Here is an 11,023-nt window from a genome sequence, read left to right on the forward strand (position 1 = left end):
AATTTCAAATCCGGGTTTTAGCAAACCATCCTGAACGAAGGGTTCAGGGAAATCACAGCATGGGTGTTCTTCTCCTTCCCGAACGAACATCCCGTTAAGGGTCCTTTGATATGGGGGAAGGAGGGTGGTTTGTTTGGTTTTGTTAAGGCGTAGCCTAGATAGGCGGTCAACAATATCTTCCTCCGTTGGTTCATAACCTAAGCCAAAGGGAGTAGATTTGTTGGGAAAAGGTGAAGGAAATAATGCCCTTGGTCCAAGTATGCATTCTATGTTAAGTCTAATAAATGCGGTTCAGTATTAATTAACAAGTTAATAATTCAGTGAGATCAAGTGAGCTGAATGCCTAGCTAGAGGCCGCTTCAGTTCAAGTGGAATTAATGATATTAATCCACAGCTTACTCTTGACTGAACCCGTAGGGTCACACAAATAGTACGTAAACGGATCAAGTATTTAATGGCATTAAATACTCCATCTATGAATATTCGGAACCGACGGATCTTGGTTTCAGTGGGAGCTAAGATCGTCACAGGCAAGAAATGAATACTCCGGAAACGATGATATTGCCGGAAACGGAAATATGGATCGTATCGGAAATATGAATATTATCCAAGTCGTAGATGTTGCCGGAAACGGAAACATGGTACGTATCGGAAAATATTATTGGAAATGGAAATATTACCAGAATCGGAAATATTGCCGGAAACGGAAATATTGTCAGAATCGGAAATATTACCGGAATCGGAAAATAATTCCGGAAACGGAAATATTAAATATTTGTTCGAAACGGAAATTAATTCCGGAATCGGAAATATTAAATATTGTTCGTATCGGAAATAAATTCCGGAACTGGAAATTTAATCGGAAGCGTATCGTACGAATTAGCATCGGACGAGGCCTGCCGGACGAAGGCCCAGCACGAAGCCGGGCCATCGCCCAGCAAGCACGCGCGCGCCACAAGCCCAGCCAAGGCAGCGCCCAGGCCTACCACAAGGCAGGCCCAGCGCGCGCCAAGGCCACCGTTGCGTGGGCCACGCTGCGTGGGCTGCTGCTCGCACGCGCATGGGCAGCCCTTGTGGCTGCCGTGTGTGTGTGAGTTTGTGCTCATGCGTGATTCCTAAATCTACAAGAGTCAGTGTATGATTAAATTTCTATTCCTAATTGGATAAATTAATTAAATAGAATTCATGTAGGATTCTAATTTCAATTAATTCGTATCCTACTAGGATTACGATTCCTTTTCCATAACTCTATAAATAAAGGCCTAGGGGTCATAATTTATACACAAGTTTCAAAGTATTCAAAAGTGAGTTTTTTTGAGAGAAAATTAAAACACACATCTTGCTCATAAAGTGCCGAAATTTTCTAGTACCTTAAGGGCGATTCTAGTTGGTCAATCTTAAGGCGGATCCGGACGTGCTGTGGACTATCTACGGAGGGACGACACTTGGAGTCCTAAAGACTTGTTCTTGTTCGGTTCGGGCGCAGCTAGGGAGGGCACGCAACAAAGAGTATGCATCTAAATTATGCTATATGATTATGTGTAAATAATATGTTGTCCTGGGTTAATGGTTGTTTCCGCATGATCTATGTAATGTCATATGTATCATAACCTAACAGTGGTATCACGAGCCCCTTATTATTTTCATAATCTAAATTGCATGAACATGGTTAAATATTACAAATTTGCAAGAATTAAAAGGGGTGATTAATTTTCGTAATTGTTAATTAATTGCAAATTGCGTTTATTTAATTATACGTACGCAGTTTTTCGGCAGTTTCTTCGTTACTCATCCAAATTGAGTGATTTTTGTGTCAATTCCGCATGTAAAAGGCATTCTAAAATTTTGACAAAAATAGTATTTTTCTGCCGAACCCAGAATTCTCAAATTCGAAGCCTAACTATGACTTTTCGAAGGTTTTAGTTTTTCGAATGCAAAATTTCGTAAATTTAAGATGTTAAATTAAATATTTGCGATTCTTGTTGATAAATCTTGAATTTTTGATTGACCTACTGCATATGTTTAACAAGTTTGAATGCCTAGTCTTGTTAATTATGCAATCTAATTTGTAATTATGATTAATTTGTTGAAAATTAGAATAATTTAGAATTAATTTGATTTTCATAATTAATTGTAATTTAATTAGAAACCTATGATTAAAAACCACCATAAAAATTGTAAATTTACGATAAATTTTAAATTTTTATGACCTAGAACTTGAATCCATAACAATCGGAAATCAATTGGATAATAAATTTTCGATTTTTTCGCCCTAAAATTATGAAATTAATAATATTTATTAATTTGTCATTAATTTTAAATATAAATTTTAAATTTTTATGCGATTCGTTCATATAACTTGCACGCACGAAGCAATGGACGCTTCGTGTTACCCTTAAGGGGTGTTGTATAATGCGGGCATGCGACGACGAGCAAGGGAGCTCGTCGCCCGTGCGGCACGAATGCAATGAGCAAGGGCGTAGTGCACGAGCACAAGGCAGCAGCCCTGCCTTGTGTCGTGTGCCACGAGCAATGAACGAATGGGCATGGGCGAAGGGCGAGCCAAGGCAGTCGCGTGTGGGCAGCAAGCGAGCTGCGCCACAGCGCGCGCTGCCTCGCACAAGAGCGCGCAGCCTCGCGCGCAGCGAGCGCAAGCTCGCGTGCCACGAGCGCTGCGCCCAGCATCACTCGCGCGCCAGCGAGCGATGGCTCGCGCCAGCGAGCGATGTCGCGCGCCCAGCGAGCGATGTCGCGCGCGCGCACTGCGAGCGATAGCTCGCGTGCGATGAGCGCTGGCGCGCGCAGCGAGCACAATGTGTGCGGAGGCTTGCGATAGGGAAGCAGCAGCTATGCGACGAGCGCATGGGCTGCGCGCACATGGCCAGCAATGGCTGTGTGCGTACGGTCCATGGGCGTGCAACGCGTAGGGTGTTTGCGTTACGATTAGATCGTTTTGAATGTTTAATTTGAAAATTTCAGGTCACGTAATTTTAATTAATTTTAAAATTAATAATTTGAATTATTTTCTTGGATTTTAATTTTGAATATTATAATTATAATAAATGTTATTTATTCTAATTATTTTACTAAAATTAAAATCATGAATTAATTTAAATACGACTGAAATTAAATTAAATTTTTGGATTCGATTATAAATTGATATGAGCTTTAAATTTTAATTAAATTTGTATGTTTCCGGTTGGACTAGAAATACATTTTTATGTTTAAAATTGGTAAAGCATATGAATTTATTGGTTTAAGTGGGAGCGCTTTTTAGTCATAAACTCTTGATTAGGTCTACAAATCCTTAAGGTTAAAACAACTTGATTAGAATTAATAAGGACTGAATAATTGGTAGATTATTGGTGCCCTTGATTAATTGCTGCAAATGTTTACGTGATGCATAATGTGTTTTACTAACCAGCTATGTGGGCCATTCATGATAATGAATGGGTGAATGGTATATATTGTATATGTACTGTTTTGCAGGTTATGAAGTGACTAGTATGGCCCAAATAGGATAGAAAATATGGTCTGCGTACCATTAATTTGAATGTAATTGGTCTAAAGTACCAAAGTTATTTTTCAATTCAAATATGGTCTGCGAACCATCAAATAGTTGTAATTAGTTATAGCTTATCCTATTTGAAGAAAATGGTGCCTCCCACGGAGATTTTCAAGACGGACTTTGAAGTCAAAGCTTCAAGATGAAGTCGGGCCATACTAGGTCACAAATATCTTATGCATGTTTTAAGTTATTTATTGCTTTAAATATGTCTTAAAATGCATGAGATCAAAAGCTTGATTATGTTGCATGATTAAGGATTTTAGTTCACTTAAAATCTAACCAACATAGTAAGAGCCTTAAGTTCCAAACTTAAAAATTGAGTTAAAAGGTGCCATGCCAAAATATACACTTGCTTGGATATCCTTTACATCAATCTAGTAATAGTTTTCGCTCAGCGAGGTGTTACTTATTGGTCCTAAAGGGGCAAGGTACACAAATAATTGTGAGTACATGTTAGTTTTGGTGAAACTCAACGATATAAGTAAGGAGTCCTTTTATGTCGTGGCAAATTCGATAGGTTTACCTAATAAGTTCTTAGACGTACCTATCAACCAAGAATAGTTTCTAGACTATTAGCAAAAGGCTTTTGCTTACCTAAGATGTTCTAGGATTAAGTCGACAAACTGTGCTTAGTTCTTCAATGATTTTAGGATCTTGGAATCATTTTATTCACACCTGCCGGAACACATAACTTGAATAAAATGCTTAATAAACATTGAATTATGCATGTATGCTAGAATTTAAGTTTATTAAGAGAAACTGTGAATGGTTATTTATTTGTTTATTCTTTTCAATTGTAGTTTTAATATGGCAAACAACAATTCATTCAACATTCGATCAATTCTCGAAAAGGAGAAGTTGAACGGGAAAAACTTCCTTGACTGGCAAAGGAACTTGCAAATAGTTCTTATGCAGGAAGAAAAGGAGTATGTCCTAGATGAGGCGATGCCCGAAGCTCCAGGCGACGGGGTCACTCAGGCTGCCCTCAATCGTTGGATTGATGCCAACAAGGATGTGAAATGTCTAATGCTCGCCACCATGAGTGCGGATCTGCAGAAAACGTTCATCAACTCAGATGCTTTCACAATCATCAGTGAGTTGAAGAACATGTTCCAAGATCTGGCTCGAGTCGAAAGATTCGAGACTCATAGGCAAATTCTTGAGACCAAGCTTAAGAAAGGCGAGCCCGTAAGTCCACATGTTCTCAAAATGATTGGACTCATTGAGAATATGAGTCGGCTGGATCAGCAATTTTCTCAGGAAATGGCTATAGACACCATCCTCCATTCTCTTCATAGCGGGTATGATCAGTTCAAACTGAACTACAGTATGAATAGTCTGGACAAAACGCTCACTGAGCTTCACGGTATGCTGAAGACCGCTGAAAAGACGCTCAAAAGTGATAAGCAGGATGTGCTTATGGTGCGTGGGGGCAAGTTCAAGAAATCTGGAAAGAAGAGGAATGCTAAGAAAGGTGGCAACAAGGCCAGCCCAACTAAGCAAACTGGCGCCAAATCTGCAAAGAGGAAGGTCAGTCAACCCACTTCTGAATCCGAATGCTTCTACTGCAAGAAGAAGGGGCATTGGAAGAGAGATTGCTTGAAGCTAAAGGAAGATCAGAAGAACGGAACAGTCGTTCCATCTTCAGGTATTTTCGTTATAGACTGTATACTTGCTAATTCAACTTCTTGGGTATTAGATACAGGTTGTGGCTCACACTTATGTTCCAATCCACAGGGACTAAGAAGAAGTAGAAAGTTAAGCAAGGGTGAAGTCGACCTACGAGTGGGAAATGGAGCACGGATTGCTGCATTAGCCGTAGGAACTTACTATTTGTCGTTGCCCTCCGGGCTAGTTTTGGAACTGGAAGAATGTTTCCATGTTCCAAGTCTTACTAAAAACATCATTTCAGTTTCTTGCTTAGATGCTAAGGGATTTTCCTTTATAATAAAAGACAATAGTTGTTCGTTTTATTTTAAAGAGATGTTTTATGGATCTGCTAGATTAGTCAATGGACTTTATTTATTAGATCACGACAAACAAGTATATAACTTAAATACCAAAAAGGCCAAAAAGGATGATTCAGATCTCACCTATCTGTGGCATTGTCGATTAGGCCATATAAACTTGAAACGCTTAGAAAGACTTCAAAGGGAAGGAATTCTAGAACCATTTAACTTAGAGGATTATGGTAAATGCGAATCATGTTTACTTGGCAAAATGACAAAGCAACCTTTCTCTAAAGTTGGAGAAAGAGCAAATGAACTATTGGGTTTAATCCATACAGATGTATGTGGACCAATGAGTACAAATGCTAGAGGTGGTTTCAGCTACTTTATCACTTTCACTGATGACTTCAGTAGGTATGGTTATGTCTACCTAATGAAGCATAAGTCTGAATCCTTTGACAAATTCAAGGAATTTCAGAGTGAAGTAGAGAATCAATTAGGCAAGAAGATTAAGGCACTGCGGTCTGATAGAGGCGGTGAATATCTGAGCTATGAATTTGATGACCATCTGAAAGAATGTGGAATTCTATCAGAATTGACTCCTCCTGGAACACCACAATGGAACGGTGTGTCAGAACGGAGGAACAGAACCTTGCTAGACATGGTCAGGTCAATGATGGGTCAGGCCGAACTTCCATTAGAATTTTGGGGACATGCACTAAATACAGCTGCACTCACTATAAATAGAGCTCCGTCTAAAGCTGTCGAAAAGACTCCATACGAATTATGGTTTGGAAAGCCTCCAAATGTGTCTTTTCTTAAGATTTGGGGATGTGAAGTATACGTCAAACGATTAATTTCAGACAAACTTCATCCAAAATCTGACAAATGTATCCTTGTGGGCTATCCAAAGGAAACAAAGGGGTATTACTTCTACAATACATCTGAGAACAAAGTGTTTGTTGCTCGAGATGGTGTCTTTTTGGAGAAGGATCACATTTCCAAAATGACAAGTGGGAGAAAAGTAGACCTCGAAGAAATTCGAGTCGAACAACAAACTCTAGAGAATGCTCAAGATGACATTCAGGATGAAACTCAGAGATCTTTAGAAGAATCTGGTGAGAATCATGGTCAATCTAGAAATGTTACCCCGCGTAGATCGCAAAGATATAGATCTCAACCGGAAAGGTACTTAGGTATTTTGACGAACGAGAGCTATGACGTTCTATTACTTGAAAGTGATGAACCTGCGACTTACAAGCAAGCTATGACGAGCCCTAGCTCCAAGCAGTGGCAAGAAGCCATGCAATCTGAATTAGACTCCATGTCTGAAAACCAAGTATGGGATTTGGTCGATTTGCCAGATGGCTACCAAGCCATTGGAAGCAAATGGGTTTTCAAACTGAAAAAGGACAAGGATGGGAAACTTGAAGTTTTCAAAGCTAGATTGGTTGCAAAAGGTTACAGGCAAGTCCACGGTGTGGATTACGATGAAACCTTTTCACCAGTTGCAATGCTAAAGTCTATTCGAATAATGTTAGCAATCGCTGCATATTACGATTACGAAATATGGCAGATGGATGTCAAAACTGCTTTCTTAAACGGCGTTTTAACAGAAACTGTGTTTATGACACAGCCTGAAGGTTTTGAGGATCCAAAGAATGCTAAAAAGGTATGCAAGCTAAAGAAGTCAATCTACGGATTGAAGCAGGCATCCAGGAGCTGGAATATACGTTTTGATGAAGCAGTCAGTGACTTTGGTTTCATCAAGAACGCGGACGAATCTTGTGTATACAAGAAGGTCAGTGGGAGCAAAATTGCTTTCCTAGTATTATATGTCGACGACATATTGCTTATCGGAAATGACATTCCTATGTTGAACTCTGTCAAGATTTGGCTTGGGAAATGTTTTTCGATGAAGGATCTAGGAGAAGCACAGTACATATTGGGCATCAAGATTTACAGAGATAGATCTAAAAAGATGATTGGACTTAGTCAAAGCACTTATATCAATAAGGTGCTTGATAGGTTCAAGATGGCGGACTCCAAGCGAGGCTACCTACCCATGTCTCATGGAATGACTCTAAGCAAGACTCAGTGCCCAAAAACACTTGATGAGCGTAGACGAATGAATGGGATTCCATATGCATCATTGATTGGTTCAATAATGTATGCTATGATATGTACACGCCCGGATGTTGCGTACGCACTCAGTGCTACGAGCAGATACCAGTCAGACCCAAGAGAGGCACATTGGACTGCTGCCAAGAACATTCTGAAGTACCTGAAAAGGCACAAAGATGACTTCCTGGTCTATGGTGGAGATGATGAATTAATTGTTAAAGGCTATACGGACGCAAGTTTCCAAACCGACAAAGATGATTTCAGATCACAGTCTGGGTTTGTCTTCTGCCTCAACGGAGGAGCAGTAAGCTGGAAAAGTGCTAAGCAAAGCACCATTGCGGATTCTACAACTGAAGCGGAGTACATTGCTGCACATGAAGCAGCAAAGGAAGCTATATGGCTAAGGAAGTTCATAGGAGAACTTGGTGTAGTCCCCTCCATTAAAGGACCAATAGCCCTGTATTGTGATAATAACGGAGCTATTGCACAGGCAAAAGAGCCTAGACACCACCAGAGAGTCAAGCATGTACTTCGTAGATTTCACCTTCTACGAGAGTTCGTTGAAAGAAAAGAAGTCGAGATAAGCAAAATTGGAACTGATGACAACATATCAGATCCATTAACTAAACCTCTGCCGCAAGCGAAGCACAACTCGCACACTGCAGCTATGGGAATCAAGCATATTGGAGAATGGCTTTGATGTCTCTGTTTAATGTTTTAAAGTTTTAGAGTTTAAATCTTTGTAAAACATTATTGGTTAATCATTCACAATAAATGAAAGGAATTCATTTTTCCATTTAATTTGTGGTTTATTAAATGATGAGTCCCTTCAACTTGACGATATATTCAAGATAGACTGTCAGGACCAGTCCTGTGACTAAGAAATGTCTATCAAGTGAACTTGAATGTCAAAGGTTGAAAATGGTCCCTAATCGGAGTTTTCTATAAAATTGGACGCATAGAAAACGTTAGACGATTAGAATGCAAGATGACTAGTAGTTCTGTTTCTTGAACTATGTGGACATGGCAATGTCATAATCATTTGCATAGATACTTACTTTGGGAAGACTAGTATCGGACAAGACCTATGAAACTTTACTGTAAGAGATGAAAGTCTGTCATAAGTAAATTTCATTAAATTATTAGACACTAAATCCTCAATACCTGAGTGATTTGAGATTACTTGTTTGAGAACTGGTTGCTTTGACGTTGACCAACCGTCGCACCGTAAAAGGAGGCTATAAAGGCAACGCTCAGGTAATCACCTATCAAACGAAGTCTAATCTCAAGATCGCAAGATTGGGATTGTCCTCCCATAAATCGGGATGAGATGCTTAAAAGTTGTACAAGGCCACTCGGAGAGCTAGAAACTGTGAAATGCATGGCCGTGCTCGGATGAATCATAGGCTATGATTATCTGTTTATTTGATCAGTTGAACTCTGAAACCGAGGAACACCTCTGGACATAATAAGGATGACAACTCTTACCTTATGTTCAAGAGCAAGCATCGAGCGACAAAGGAATTAGGAAATGCACACTTGTCCCTAAGGACAAGTGGGAGACTGAAGGAAATAATGCCCTTGGTCCAAGTATGCATTCTATGTTAAGTCTAATAAATGCGGTTCAGTATTAATTAACAAGTTAATAATTCAGTGAGATCAAGTGAGCTGAATGCCTAGCTAGAGGCCGCTTCAGTTCAAGTGGAATTAATGATATTAATCCACAGCTTACTCTTGACTGAACCCGTAGGGTCACACAAATAGTACGTAAACGGATCAAGTATTTAATGGCATTAAATACTCCATCTATGAATATTCGGAACCGACGGATCTTGGTTTCAGTGGGAGCTAAGATCGTCACAGGCAAGAAATGAATACTCCGGAAACGATGATATTGCCGGAAACGGAAATATGGATCGTATCGGAAATATGAATATTATCCAAGTCGTAGATGTTGCCGGAAACGGAAACATGGTACGTATCGGAAAATATTATTGGAAATGGAAATATTACCAGAATCGGAAATATTGCCGGAAACGGAAATATTGTCAGAATCGGAAATATTACCGGAATCGGAAAATAATTCCGGAAACGGAAATATTAAATATTTGTTCGAAACGGAAATTAATTCCGGAATCGGAAATATTAAATATTGTTCGTATCGGAAATAAATTCCGGAACTGGAAATTTAATCGGAAGCGTATCGTACGAATTAGCATCGGACGAGGCCTGCCGGACGAAGGCCCAGCACGAAGCCGGGCCATCGCCCAGCAAGCACGCGCGCGCCACAAGCCCAGCCAAGGCAGCGCCCAGGCCTACCACAAGGCAGGCCCAGCGCGCGCCAAGGCCACCGTTGCGTGGGCCACGCTGCGTGGGCTGCTGCTCGCACGCGCATGGGCAGCCCTTGTGGCTGCCGTGTGTGTGTGAGTTTGTGCTCATGCGTGATTCCTAAATCTACAAGAGTCAGTGTATGATTAAATTTCTATTCCTAATTGGATAAATTAATTAAATAGAATTCATGTAGGATTCTAATTTCAATTAATTCGTATCCTACTAGGATTACGATTCCTTTTCCATAACTCTATAAATAAAGGCCTAGGGGTCATAATTTATACACAAGTTTCAAAGTATTCAAAAGTGAGTTTTTTTGAGAGAAAATTAAAACACACATCTTGCTCATAAAGTGCCGAAATTTTCTAGTACCTTAAGGGCGATTCTAGTTGGTCAATCTTAAGGCGGATCCGGACGTGCTGTGGACTATCTACGGAGGGACGACACTTGGAGTCCTAAAGACTTGTTCTTGTTCGGTTCGGGCGCAGCTAGGGAGGGCACGCAACAAAGAGTATGCATCTAAATTATGCTATATGATTATGTGTAAATAATATGTTGTCCTGGGTTAATGGTTGTTTCCGCATGATCTATGTAATGTCATATGTATCATAACCTAACAAAAGGATGGAATGTGCATTCCTTCTTCCTTATGCCCAATGGGGTCCCTGGAAAATAGCCTTGAGCTAACAACATTCTAGGGATGACTCGGGATGCATGCGGGTCTAGAAATGCTGGATCATAATCTTCGATGAGCTGGATTGTTTCTTCCATTTGAAACCCATAAAGGTCGTCTGCAGTTTCAGCCGTTCCAACCTTAGTACAACTGACGTCGAGAGGAGGGGCGCGGATTTCTAGTATTACCCCGTTATGGTTAAGTTTAACCATTTGGTGCAAGGTTGAAGCCACACCTCCTAAGTCATGGAGCCAAGGTCGCCCCAAGAGGAGGTTGAAAGTGGGCTTGATGTCGATTATTTGAAACTCCGTGGTGCGTGCCACAGGCCCAGTTTGTATGGTAAGGTTGATTTTTCCCAATACAGGCCTTCGGGAGTTA

Source organism: Spinacia oleracea, chromosome 1 (genome assembly GCF_020520425.1).
Source record: "Spinacia oleracea cultivar Varoflay chromosome 1, BTI_SOV_V1, whole genome shotgun sequence".
NCBI lineage: Eukaryota > Viridiplantae > Streptophyta > Magnoliopsida > Caryophyllales > Amaranthaceae > Spinacia > Spinacia oleracea.